Here is a 14,346-nt window from a genome sequence, read left to right on the forward strand (position 1 = left end):
TTGCTTAGAGGACTGTAAAAGTTCTCATTATATACAGACTGAAAAAACAAAAAACAAAAAAAACCAATTCCCTATCTCCATATTCATATAGTTCCCAATCCTCTAGACAGGTAAATTCTGAACAAAGGCTGTATACAAAGACTGGTGAGACATAATGCAGAGATTGCTTGGTTCCTCTAATTCCCACATGGACACTAAAGCCCAAAGATGCTCAAGTCTCCTTTATAAAATGGCATAGAATTTACATAAAAACTGCACATTCTCTCATATATTTTAAATCATCTTTAATAATATCTATATTACCCAACAGGTATTATACCTAATACAAGATAAATGTTACATGAAGTTATTAACAATTATATAAATAGTTGACCGTAATAGGTATTTTTAATATATATTTTTTATTGTAAAGATATTGTACAGAGGGGTTACAGTTACATGAGTAAGGTAATGAGTACATTTCCTCTTGAGCCTTGTTAACCCCTCCTTTGTCTCCCCCGCCACCATCCCTTCCCTCCCCACCTCTTCACTCCCCCCCAAGTTATAGAGTTCTGTTTTTTGTTGTTGTTGTTGTTGTTTTTGGCCAGTCATGGGGCCATAACTCTGGGCCTGGGCCCTGTCCCTTAGCTCTTCAGCTCAAGGCTAGCGCTCTACCACTTGAGCCACAGCATCAATTCCAGCCTTTTCTGCTTATGTGATGCTGAGGAATCGAACCCAGGGCCTTATGCATGCAAGGCAAGCATTCTTCCACTGAGCCACCTTCACAGCCCTAGAGTTTGTTTTTAGCATAGTATCTTGTACATCTCATTGTTACAATGGGTCAGCCTGTATCCTTGTTTCAGCATTTTGTTATTTCTCTTCCCCTCCCCAAATCAGAAAAATGTATATACAAGACACAAATCAAATACTGTGAAAACAAGGGTTATACCAATAGGGGGGAACATACAAAAGAAACAAAAGAAATCACATAGTACAATATAAGTACATTAAAAACAACAGCAACAAAGATAAACCCTCTTGTGTCTCTATCTTAGGGTTAATTTCACTTAGTACCATCTTATATGGTCATATGTGGATGGCTTTTGGCCTCTTCTACTTGTCTGGTAAGGTTATCCTAGACATATACTAGTTATTGCAAATAAGAGAAACCATGGGACCTATGTTTCTTTGGGTCTGGCTTACTTCACTTAGTATAATTTTTCCAAGTCTTTCTGTTTCCTAACAAATGGGGTGGTGTGATTCTTCCTGATGGAGGCATAAAATTCCATTGCGTGTGTGTATGTGTGTGTGTACACACATTTTCTTGATCCATTCATCTACTGAGGGGCATCTGGGTTGGTTCCATATCTTAGTTATGATGAAAAATGCTGCGATAAACATAGTTGTGCTGGTAGCTTTAGTGTGGTCTTGTTTGTGATCCTTTGGATAAATGCCCAAAAGTGGGATTGCTGGGTCATAGGGATTGCTGGGTCATAGGAGAGCTCTCCGTGGAGTCTTTTGAGGAACCATCATACTGCTTTCCAAAGTGGTTGAACAAGTTTACACTCCCACCAACAATGCAATAAGGTTCCCTTTTGGCCACATCCCCTCCAGCATCTGTTATCAGATTTCTTGATTATGGCCTTTTTAACTGGGGTGAGGTAGAATCAATGTTGTTTTGATTTGCATTTTTTTTTTTTTTTGGTTGGTTGTGGGGCTTGAACTCCGGGCTTGGGCGCTATCCCTCAGCTCTTCAAGCTCAAGGCAAGCGCTCTACCACTTGAGCCACAGAGCCACTTCTGGTTTTCTAGTGGTTTATTCGAGTTAAGAGTCTCACGGACTTTCCTTGCCCAGGCTGGCTTTGAACCATGATCCTCAGATCTCAGCCTCCTGAGTAGCTAAGATTACAGGCGTGAACCACTGGTGCCCAGCTCTGATTTGCATTTCTTTTATGGCCAGAGAATTTGAGCATTTCTTCATGTGTCTACTGGCCATTCTTATTTCCTCTTCAGAGAAGTCTCTCTTTAAGTCTTTAGCCCATTTGGTTAAACACCTGTAGAAAACTAAAGCTAGATCCATATATATCACCCTGCACCAGAATCAACTCCATATGGATCAAAGATCTAGAAGTCAAAGCAGACACCCTGAAAACATTACAGGAAGGAATAGGAGAAACTCAAAGGCTCCTTTGCAGAGGCCGAAACTTTCTTAATAGAGACCCAGAAACACAACAAATCAAAGAAAGGCTGGACAAATGGGATTGCATGAAACTGCAGAGCTTCTGCATGGCAAAGGACATAGTTGCAAGATCAATAGAAAGCCCACGGATTGGAAAAAGATCTTTACTAGCCATACAACGGAAAAGGGCCACATATCTAAAAAGAACTCAAAAAATTAACTCCCCTAACAACAAATCCTCAAAGAAACAACCTCCCAATAGGTATTATACTTAATACAATATTAATGTTACATGAAGTTATTAACCATTATATAAATAGTTGTTACACTGTATAATGCATTGTTTAGGAAATTTTGACAAGAATAAATTTTATACATGTTTCAGTATAGATGAGCCTTTCTTTTCTGAGTTTTTTTTTTTTTTTTTTTTTGTCGGTCGTGGGGCTTGAACTCTGGGCCTGGGCGCTGTCCCTCAGCTCTTCAGCTCAAGGCGAGCGCTCTACCACTTGAGCTACAGCGCCACTTCCGGTTTTCTGTTGGTTTATTGGAGATAGGAGTCTCACGGTCTTTCCTGCCTGGGCTGGCTTTGAACCTCGATCCTCAGATCTCAGCCTCCTGAGTAGCTAGGATTACAGGCGTGAGCCACCAGCGCCCGGCTTTTCTGAGTATTTTCAATCCACATTGTTGGTTGTATCTACAGGACACAGAACCTGAGGACGCAGAAAGTCAGTTGATTTGCATCAGAGTCCATATGGTTCTAAAAGCCTAAAGTATTTACTGCCTGGCCTCTGAAAGTTTGTCAAGAAAACATTAATTTATCACTGGGCAATAAAAGGTAACAAAAAGTTAGAAAAAAATGTAAGCAAATGAAGAAATTAGCTTTAATGATTAGTGCCTACTTACCACAAGCAAAATACTGTTTTGAGTACTTTTATGTGTATTGACATTTTTAATTCTCACAACATTCTAATGAACTAGGACTTTCATCTTCATTTTTATGGATGAATCAGAAACTAAAATGAACTAAGCTAAACAATGATGAAGCACTGATTATCCATGAAAGTAAATTTTATAAATTAGTTTTAACCTACTAAAACCATGCCAGCCCAAATGCACTTTCTACTCATTCCCACAATGAAGGATGGTAAGTTGCTATAAATAGAAGATAACCGTGATTCTCAAAAAGAGCTGACAATCACAGATCTGAGGAAAACAATTTTTCAAATGCAATAAATTCAATAAACAGAAAGACAAAATTAACAAAGTTAAGGGAGGCTGTAGAAAACTATAAAATAAATAAAATCTGCTTAAAAACTTCTTGAAGTTGTCATATCTATATAAAAGATACGCTGTAGATATAAAATGTGACTATCAGGGCTGGGAAAGTGGCTCAGTGATAAGAGTGCTTGCCTTGCATGCATGAGGCCCTGGGTTTGATTCCTCAGCACCACATAAGCAGAAAAAGCCAGAAGTGGTGCTGTGGATCAAGTGGTAGAGCGCTCGCCTTGAGCTAAAGAACTGAGAGACAGCACCTAGCTGAGTTCAAGAACTATGACTGACAAAAAAATAGTAAATATTTAATTCGCAAAGACTTATTGTGAATGGCATTTGAGAGATGAGACCTTGGGGAGGGTGACCCAGTGGTGAGAGCTCAAATAACTCACAAATTAAAGAATTTCTGGGTTATGTATCTCAGGATTGACTTTGTTATAAAGCAAGCTCTTTCTGTCTTCCTTGTCTTTCGATGTGATACCCTCTGCTATGTTCTAAAGCATTCACAAGGAAACTGAGCAGATTCCTATACTGGTACATTCCTGAATTTTCTAGCCTCTAGAATGTAAGCAAATACAAGCTTCTCTTTGAGTCACCCAGTTTCAGTTATTTTGTTACAGCAACAACAGAAAAGACTGAAACAACAAAGGAAATACCACAAAGTTTCACCAGCTACCAAGTTTAGAAAGAGAACAAGCTGGGCACTTGTGGCACAGGCCTGTAATCCTAGCTACTCAGGAGGTTGAGATCTGAGGATCACGGTTCAAAGCCAGGTGGGGCAGGAAACTCCATGAGACTCTTATCTCCAATTAAGCACCAAGAAACTGAAAGTGGTGCTGTTGCTCAAGTGGTAGAGCACTTGCCTTGCGTCCAAAAGCTGAGGGACAGCACCCAGGCCCAGAGTTCAAGCTCCACAACTGACAAAAATAATTTTTAAAAATTAAAAAATTAAGACAGAGGAAACAAACAAGAACAGAGGCAAACTAAGAAAGTTAGGAATCTTCAGGTGCAAAGTATGCATAATGAATCTCAAACACAGTGAAAAGAAAAAAAATACACACCTAAATATATTGTAGTAGGAATTTCAAACCATTAAGCTACAAACATAAGAACACAAATCATACCAAGCAAATCAATTCATAAAAAGTATAGTGAACACCCTAATTGTATAATATATGAAAAAAATCTAGAGGGGAAAAAAACTGAATATTTCAACATTCTGAACTGGGAGAAGCTAAAGGAAGTAAAGGTATACTAGTTTTTATTGGAAAATGTATGACAATATTGAACCTTTTTTTCCCTTGTTTTTGTTGGTATTAAGTTTTGAACTCAGAGCCTTGTGCTTGCCCAGCTTCCTTGCTTGGCTGGTCTAAAGGGCTTGAGCCTCACCTCTAGCCAAGCTTTTTGGTGGTTATTGTGGAGATAGTATATTATGGGCTTTTCTTCCCTGGCTAGCTCTAAACCTTGATCCTCTGGATTTCAGCCTCCTGAGTGGATTACAGGCCTGTACCACTGTCACTCAGCTTCTCTTTCTAGATTGGGGGGGGGGGGGGGGGGAGGATCTAAGTACAAACAAACATGTAAAAAAATCTAACGTCAATAAACTAGACTAATAAAAGTTAAAAACCACCTGGAAAAATAGACAAAGTTAGTCATGGTTGGAAGCTGAAAAATAAATAATATGAAAGAGTGATAAAAGTAGGTAACAGAAGCAAGGCAAAAGAGATCAGTAATCAGTGTAATAATAATAATAATAATAAATCCACAAATGGTAAAAGGTGATTTTATGAAAGGTCTATGTTGACAAATATAGTACCTAGAAAATAATACATTTATATGACATGTAGCAAATCTTATACAAATAGCTGGGGTTATTTTTTTATGAGTTTTCTTTTGATCCAAATATAAGTTAATGTAAAATCTCTGAAACACACAAGAAACTTTCATTTGTAGCAATCCACTCTAAAAGCCACCTGTAGATATTCAGCCCTCTGAACTCTACTACCACAAAATAGTCCATTCACTGATGGGTGTTCTAATAATCAGAAAGTTCTTTACACTGCCATTTGTCTTTGTAGAGGCCACTTGCTGGATTTCAGTTCTACCTACTATTGTAAACAAAATCAAGACAATTCCTCTTACATTCTATACTCCTTCAAATGAGATTTTACATAGTTATTATTCTGTTCTCCTTTGATAAAGTTTCATTCAGTCTTTCTTAGTCTCTTTAAAGTAGTGTGTGCTTGGGGTTGAGGATTAAGCTCTCAATGGTAGAGCACGTGCACAGAATGCCAAAATACTGAGTTCAGTCACTAACACCACAAAACAACTACTTCATGTTTACTTAGCACTATCAGGAGTATTATCAACAGCTTTTAACATAAAAGAACATTCACTGTATTTCCCTAATTTACAATTACTCTAAACTTTCAGTTGCTTCTTTGAGTACCTCCCTCTGCATTTCTAAATAAGACATACTTCTCTTTATCTCTGGTTTTGGATACTGTGATTACAGCAGATGACAATCTTAACTTTCTAAATACATAGTAAAATATTTCTATATGTACAAATACATAATAGTTGTGTTAATTCTGGAATGTCAACCTAATGTACCACTCAAATTGGTCAATCTGTTTCATGCCCTTTTCTTTCCACTCCTTCCTATTCTATACTGCTCCTCTCACTCTTCAAAAAAAAAAATCTTTACTAGAGGTTACTATAATGTGTCCTAGTAGCCTTCTAGGCAACTGCAGATAGCTGTCAACTCAGGACTTTCCTCTAGAATAGTGTACTTCAAAGTACCTACATACAAATAGCTGCAAATAAGAGTATTCTTTACCAGAAATACTTAAGACTTTGGATTTTGTTTTGCTTTTAATTTTGAAGTATTTATATAGACTTTACTGGTAAAGCATATCCCATCTAAAATCTGAAATCTTAAATGCTCAAAAACTGCAAAATTATAATACCTGAAAAGTTTTGGGTTTTAGAATATTCTAGATTTTGACATGAGAGATACTTGATGATATTACTATTTGTTACCATTCTTTCAGAAAATAAAGCTGTTGCCAGTACATCTATATCTTCACAAGCATAATGTTTAGCTCAGCCGAACAATATTAAACTATAATACTACAGGTCTGATGATTATACTTGATTTTTTTTTGGGGGGGTCAGTGGTGGGGTTTGAACTCTGGGCCTGGGTGCTATCCCTCAGCTCTTCAGCTGAAGGCTAGCACTCTACCACTTGAGCCACAGTGCCACTTCTGGTTTTGTGAGTAGTTTATTGGACATTAAGAGTCTCATGGATTTTCCTGCCCAGGCTGGCTTTGAACTGTTATTCTCACATCTCAGCCTTCTGAGTAGCTAGGATTACAGGCATGAGCCACTGGTGCCTGGCTTTAATTTTTTTTTTTTTAAGAAAGAAAACACTACAGTACATACCATTTTTATTCCCAAATAAATCTTTATCTCTCAAATTAAACTTTATCAAAATCTCTTATCAATCCTCTTACTCAAAAGGAAAACTTCTGACAAATTTGACAAGTGGTCTTGAAAGGTTATACTATTCAAACAACATATAAAAATCTACTTCCCTGAACAAAATAATGTTAGTACATATATTTTTTAAGAATAAACTCTGGGATTGAAGTGCTGCTCAAGTAGAATACCTTTCTAGCAAGTACAAAGCCCTGTGTTCACACCTTACTGATCCAAAATAATAATAAACAACTCTGGAAGCACATTGTTGTATCTCCTTTTTTGTGATATGTAATTTTTTTCTTTCAAGTCAATTTTGTCAGTATTTTTAATTTTGTTAATTCTTTTTTTCCTAAGAAACTATTTGCTTTGTTAATATCTCACTGCTGGCTTCTATTTCTCTGCTTTCTATTTTTATGCTGATTTCCCCCCTTTCTTAAGTTTATTTTGCTCATTTATATTCTGGAAATTTCTCTTAGGGATGCCCAATAAGTGGTGAAAATTCCCAGCTGTTATTTGTCTGAAATGTCTCCTTACATTAACTTTCCACTTCCTTTAGTCCTGCAAGATACTCTCAATACACTTTACCATTCTATTGTCTTTTTGGTTTCTATTTTCCTTTCAGATCCTACTAATGGCATATCTTTTCAAAGAATCTGTCTTCTTCCTCTGGCTGTTTCTGAGATAGAACTGCTTGAAAATTTAACTATGAAATGTTGATTGGTTTAGATTTCTATTTATCTTGCTAAGGATTTGACTTTTTTGGTGCTGGTCCTGGAGCTTGAACTCAGGTCTTGGGCGTTGTTCCAGAGCTTCTTTTGCTCAAGGATGGCACTCTATCTATTGCTTGAACCACAGTGCCATTTCAGGCCTTTTCTGTGATTAACTGACACTCATGGAGTTTCCTCTCTAAGCTTCAACCATGGTCCTCAGATCTCAGCTTCCTGAGTAGCTAGGATTATAGGCATAAGCCATTAGGTGCCCAGCAGGATTTGCCTTGTTGAATTTAAATCCATTTGCACACAGTTTGGGAAAATTTATACTGTAATCTTAAATATTATCTTTACTTGACTTTTCTTCACATCATGAATTCTGGCTAGACAACTCTAAGTCTTCTCTTATATAACTTAGAGTGCAACAACGAGATCATAAACTTTTTTTTCCCCTTCATGCAATAATTGGAAGGGATAGTTCAAGGTTTGTTTGGCAGTTTAGCATTTTGAGAGCCAAGTTTTCATATCCTTTTCTCTGTTACCCTTAAAATACTGCTTCCATATAGCCAAAAATAGCACACCAACTGTGCTACATGCCAGTCAGTCCATGGGAAGACAAGGAAGGAAAGAACATACCCCTTCCTCGACATGATCTAGAAGTTACACATCCATTTTCCACTTGCATCTTGAATTGCTAAAACCTTGACACATATACCTCACTACCAAGAAGGCAGTGAAATGGAAGTTTTATCTGGACAGCATAGGCATTTTCCTAACACATCCCTTCACTATTATAGGGAGAAAGTTTCTCAGGAAAAACTAGCAGTTTCTGCCACAATTTTCAAATATTCTTTTCTTCTCATGTATTTCCATCTCTTACTTTTTGGTTAATCTATTTTTTAGATTGTCTTCCTGTTCATTAATTTTCTAATATTATCTACTGCTAACTTGTTCATGGACTTTCCTCTCTGGGCTTTAAACCACGGTCCTCAGATCTCATATTCCTGAGTAGCTAGGATTATAGGGATAAGCCATTTCACTTGTTGAATTTAAATCCATAAATTTAGGAAAATTTTATAATGTAATCTTAAATGCTATCTTTATTTGACTTTTCACATCATGATCTATCTATCTATCTATCTATCTATCTATCTATCTATCTATCTGTGCACGCACATGCACACATGTGTGTATTTCATTTTAGTTCTCTTCTCTTTTTTATATTTTTTATTGTAGAAATACTGTACATAGGGATTACAGTTACATGAATAAGGTTATGAGTACATTTCCTATCGAGCATGGTTACCTCCTCCTCCTGTCTCTTTTTTTATACTAGTACTGGGGCTAGAATTCAGGTCCTAGGTATTGTCCCTTAGCTTTTTGCTCAAAGCTGGTGTTCTTCCTCTTCTCCCCTCTTCTCCTCTCTTCTTTCTTTGTCTCTGTCACTCTCATATATATGGGCCACAAATTTCTTATTTACATTTCCAGTGCAGCTGAGATGACAGTCATGCACCACTGTAACAAGCATTGTGTTTGTTTAGAAGAGGGTCTAACACACTTTTTGTGAGTGATCTACCCAAGTAACTATGATTATAAGTGGAAGCTAAGGTGCTTGGCATCTTATTTCTTCCTGAATTGTGTATTTTAAAAAATTATGAAGGAGCTGGGAAGGTGGCTCAGTGGTAGAGCGCTTGCCTTGCATGCTCGAGGCCCTGGGTTCGATTCCTCAGCACCACATAAGCAAAAAGAAAAAAGCCGGAAGTGGTGGTGTGGCTCAAGTAGTAGAGCACTAGCCTTGAGCTGAAGAGCTGAGGGACAGCGCCCAGACCCAGAGTTCAGGCCTTACAACCGGACCCAAAAAAAAAAAAAAAAAAATTATGAAGGGGAAAGGGGGAGGGGAAGACTTAGGTAGGGAGGAAAGAGATAGTAGGGAAAAAACAAAGAAGGGGCTAGGTTCTGACTAAAATGTTAGAGAAACACTGTTCCCCAAACCTGAATTGCCACTTAAATCCAGTGCCAAAATTTGAGACAATTTTCCTAGTAGTTTGGGGGAGTAATGGCACATAGATACTTAATGGATTGTCTCCTATTAGGCTGACCTTAATCTCCCTCCTATCCTCTCTGTCTGCCAAGGCAATGGAACCCTAAGCTCATCATTTACCAAGTTCAGTAAATGGTCTCAGACAATGGCCTCTGTATTCTGGTCCTACCTTTGACTTACTTCTCAGCCTTGAGTAGGTCTGGTAAAAATACCAATTCTGAGAATGGGGCTATATAGCTCAGTGTTTGCCTGGCTTGAGCAATGGCTCTGAGATCAATCCCTAGCACTAGAGATAAACAATAAAACAATGCCTGTTATTCCTAAGAAGTACTTTCCTGATCCCTTTGAGTCAAAAATCTTATACATTCTCACTATACAGATACAGGTATTTTTCCTTACTAATGCCTGTCACTGTTGCAAATGAAATATTTTGTGTAATTTTTAACTACCAAAATTAAACTATCTAATTAGACTATAAGAGTTCTATACAAGGCTCTAAGTTACAAACACAACTTACCACTGGGTAAAACATTTACCTCATTAACTTCCTTGTTAAGAAAATGTAGCTGAGATTAAATATGTCACTGGTTTCTGGTAATTAGACAACATAACAATATTTAAGTAAGAAGCTAATGCTTTTCCAGGGGCTGTGGGTCTAGCCTGTAATCTTAAGATACTCAGGAGGCTGAGATTTGAGGATTACAGTTTTGGGGAAAGTATGCCCATTTTTTTTGTACTTTTTTATTGTAAAAATACTGTACAGAGGGGTTACAGTTACATGAGCAAGGTAATGAGTACATTTCCTATGGAGCATTGTTGCCTCCTCCTTTGTTTTTCCCCTACCATCCCTTCCTTCCCACCTCCACAACTACCCCCTCCTCCAAGTTGTAAAGTTTGTTTTTAACATAGCATCTTGTACATCTCATTGTTACAATGAGTCAACCTGTATCCCTATTTAAGCATTTTGAGTGTACCGATTTTTTAAGAAAAACAAAAACAAAAAAAAGTATCTGGAAATAAAGTCAGATGGAAAAATTCATTTTAAACTTCCTGTTTTGTCAATCTCCCTGATAAAATATGGCTGTATCACTAAAAACAATCCCTTTCCCGTATCCCAGTACCTCTTTCTGGAGAAGGGCTAAGTAACACAAGGATTTGGTTTCACACCTGAGGCAATCAGACACTTGGCACACCCTTTTCCACATGGCTTTTGCTCTAAGTTGCAGTGCTCTTTTCTTATTGTATCCTGGTTCCTCCCAGAGGAGCTACCCGTTCTCATGTGTGACATTTGGGTTTTCTTTTCTCTCCAGCTGACTAAACTCTTTTTCTGTATCAGTTAATTTTTATAACTGATAGAATAAAGGAAGTTTAAAAAAGTTACATTAGAAAATCAGTTAGAGCTGGGTACCAGTGGCCCACACTATAATCCTAGCTACTCAGGAGGCTGAGATCTGAAGATCATGATGTCTCAGGTGGTAGAGTTCTAGCCTTGACTGAAAAAGCTGAGCTCAGTCCCTGAGTTTAAGCCTTAATTCTGCAAAGAAAGGAAGGCAGGAAGGCAAGAAGGCAAGAAAAAAAGCTGAGCTCAGCCCCTGAGTTTAAGCCTTAATACTGGAAAGGAAGGCAGGAAGTCAGGCAGGCAAGAAAGAGAGAGAGACAGACAGAGACAGAGAGAGGGAGGGAGGGAGGGAGGGAAGAAGGAAGGAAGGAAGGAAGGAAGGAAGGAAGGAAGGAAGGAAGGAAGGAAGGAAGGAAGGAAGGAAGGAAGGAAGGAAGAAAGGAAGGAAGGATTACAATCAGAATCTCTGTTTATAAGCTGCTTGCTTTAAAAGCTTTAAATCTATCAGCTTGGCCAGATATAAGTTTGATGCCCTTGGATGTTTATAAATGGCTATCTTGAAAGAATCTCTATTTCAGTTTTATAGTTAATTGGAGATAAAGAGTCTCATGGACTTTCCCTGGCTGGCTATGAACCATAACCTTCAGATATCAGACTCCTGAGTAGCTGGGATTACAGGCGTAAATCACGAGTGCCTCACTCAAATATTCTTTTTATATGGCCATCAACTCTTTCAGACTAAGTAACTTGCTAAAAGCTGACTCCTGAATCTCCCTGTCATACCCAATCTTTCCCCCTCAACAGGCTCCCTAAGGAAGCTAGAATAATCTTTACAAAATAAAAAATTTAAAGCGGGACACCAGTGGCTCATGTCTGTAATCCAACTAATTCAGGAGGCTAAGATCTAAGGATCATGGGTTGAAGCCAGCCAAAGCAGAAAAGCACCCATGAGATTCTTATCTCTAATTAACCACTCAAAAACCAGAAGTGGATCTGTGGCTCAAAGTGGTAGAGCGCTAGCTTTGAGTAAAAGAGTCAGCGCAGCAGCAGGGCCCTGAGTCCAAGCCCTATAACTGACACTCTCCCCCCCACAACAACAAGAAAAATATCACACTAGTAATCTCCCTATTCCTTACAGTTAAGATATTTCAGTTGCCATTGCTCATAAGGATAAATACTAAAATATTAAGAAGGATAAACACTAAAATATTAACAAGGATAAATATTAAAATATTACAAAAAGGCCTATGTAGTTTGATCCCCAAATCTCAATCTAGCCTCATTTGATAAGATACTGCTTTATTCTAAGTGCTCCAGACAAAGTGGCCTTCTTTCATCTTTTTCCAGTGTGGCCTATGCTTTCTCTTGCTAAAGAAACAAATCAGCTGGAAAAGAATTTTAGAGAGGGTTTGAGGACATAGCTCACTGATAGAACTATTGGCTAGCACACTAAAGGCCCTTAATCTTAGCATTGAAAAAATACACTAAAACCCAAGTGTTTTGGAGAACAATCAAGTAGGAAAAATGAACACAATTCATGGAGCATGTGGTTTCATCCTTTCATAGTGATATTTAAGCAGACTTAGAAAATTATAGAATAAAACAGAAATCTGAGGAGGGTAGATAGAAAGCCTTTAGATATTTGGTGACTTTCTGAACACAGATGACACTGTAATCTGAGAGCAATGAGGGGTTGATTAGTAAGGAAGTAAGGTAAGACATGAAACAAGGTGTTAAACTTAATCTTTTAGGTCAAGGTAAAGACTACCTTTACGTAGTATAATAGGAAGCCACTGATGATTCTGAACAGAGGATGACCAGTTTCTGCTGAAAAATGTTAAAACTCTCTTGCTATGACAGAAGAGCTCAACAGCAGAGGCAGGAAGAAAAATTTGGAGACAACAGCAACAACCAAAGACAACATGGACCAGAGCAGCTGCAGTGGAGGTGGTAAGAATTAGTTAGCTTCCACATAAATTTTGATGACAGGGTCAAAAGGAGAGAGGAGCTAAGGATAGGGGAGCAAAACCATGGAGACACATACATAGACACATACATAGACACAGACAGACACAGACACAGACACAGACACAGACACAGACACACACACACACACACACACACACACACAGACACAGAGACACAGACACAGACACACACAGAGACACACACACAGACACACACACAGACACACAGACACACACAGACACACACGGAGGTTAAATACCAAACCACAGACTCAGGAAGTTCAGGGAACACTAATAAATACTAAAATACCTACACCTAGGCCTACATTTAAACTACAGAAAATTAAACACATAAAGAAAATGTTGAAAGAAGACAGAGGAAAAGAGGAATAAGGATAAAAATTACATCAGAAAGCAAGTAAGCAAGAATGTGAAATAAAATGTTTTAACCGTTGAAAGAAAAAGCCAGCCAGACTGTATGTCTTGCTTCCAGGTCAATTTTCCTGCAAAATGAAGGAGAGACCCATGCTGATTCAACAAAAATTGAAGGAATTTTTCTGCCTTGCAAGAATATGTGAAGGCGAATTCTTCAGAAAGGAAAATGAGTTTAATCATAAATTTTCATTTCATTTTTCTTATTATAATAATCACAACAATTAATTATGTGATTATAGCATATGGATTAAGTGAAGACAATGACTTTCAGGATAACTAGCACTACCTATAAAATAGCATAATGTTATTTGAAAGAAGACTTGTGTTAGTTATAAATGTATATTGTAAATCTAAGGGCAATCACTAAAAAAGCTTAAAAATATCATAATCAATATGACAAAGAGAAAAGATGAAATATGCTGGGCATCAGTGGCTTACCCCTTTAATCCTCAGGAAGCTGAGATCTAAGGACTGAGGTTCGAAGCCAGCCCAGGCAGGAAAGTTGGTGAGATTCTTATCTCCAATTAACTAAAAAGAGCCAAAAGTGGACCTGTGGTTCAAGTAGTAGAGCACTAACCTTGGGCAAAAAAACTCAGGGACAGCCCATTCAGGTTCTAAGTTCAAACCCCAGGATTAGTACAAAAAAAGGAAGTATAAAATACAAAACACTCAAAACCAGAATGCAGAAAAAACAGAAGGAATGAAAAAAAAAAAGAACAGGGACAACAAAGAGAAAACAGTAACTACAGCTGGAATTAATCCAACTATATCAATAATCACTTTAAATGTCAATGTTTTAAATACACTAGTCAAAGGCAGAAATAGATTTAAATAAAATAAATGAAAAATAAAAGCTTTATATGTTGTCTATGAAAAAATTCTTTCAATATAAATACACAAATAAAATAAAAAATTATGGTGATGAAAAAAGATATACCATGC

General features: G+C 37.6%; 1 protein-coding gene across 3 annotated transcripts in view; it reads right to left on the reverse strand.

The window, feature by feature from the left end:
- Rap1a (RAP1A, member of RAS oncogene family) overlaps positions 1–14,346 on the reverse strand; it is a 73,752-nt gene that overhangs the window by 31,356 nt on the left and 28,050 nt on the right. Inside the window, exon 1 of one of the 3 annotated variants that reach the window (XM_042675302.1) lies at positions 8,929–8,939. The exons of the other annotated variants lie outside the window; for them this stretch is intronic. The gene's annotated coding sequence lies outside the window, so the exon portion shown is untranslated. Of the gene's footprint in view, positions 1–8,928; positions 8,940–14,346 lie in introns of those variants that run through there. 3 annotated transcript variants of the gene reach the window in all.

The sequence above is a fragment of the Dipodomys spectabilis genome, unplaced genomic scaffold, assembly GCF_019054845.1.
Source record: "Dipodomys spectabilis isolate Male_0828 unplaced genomic scaffold, ASM1905484v1 ptg000002l, whole genome shotgun sequence".
NCBI classification, from domain to species: Eukaryota; Metazoa; Chordata; class Mammalia; order Rodentia; family Heteromyidae; genus Dipodomys; species Dipodomys spectabilis.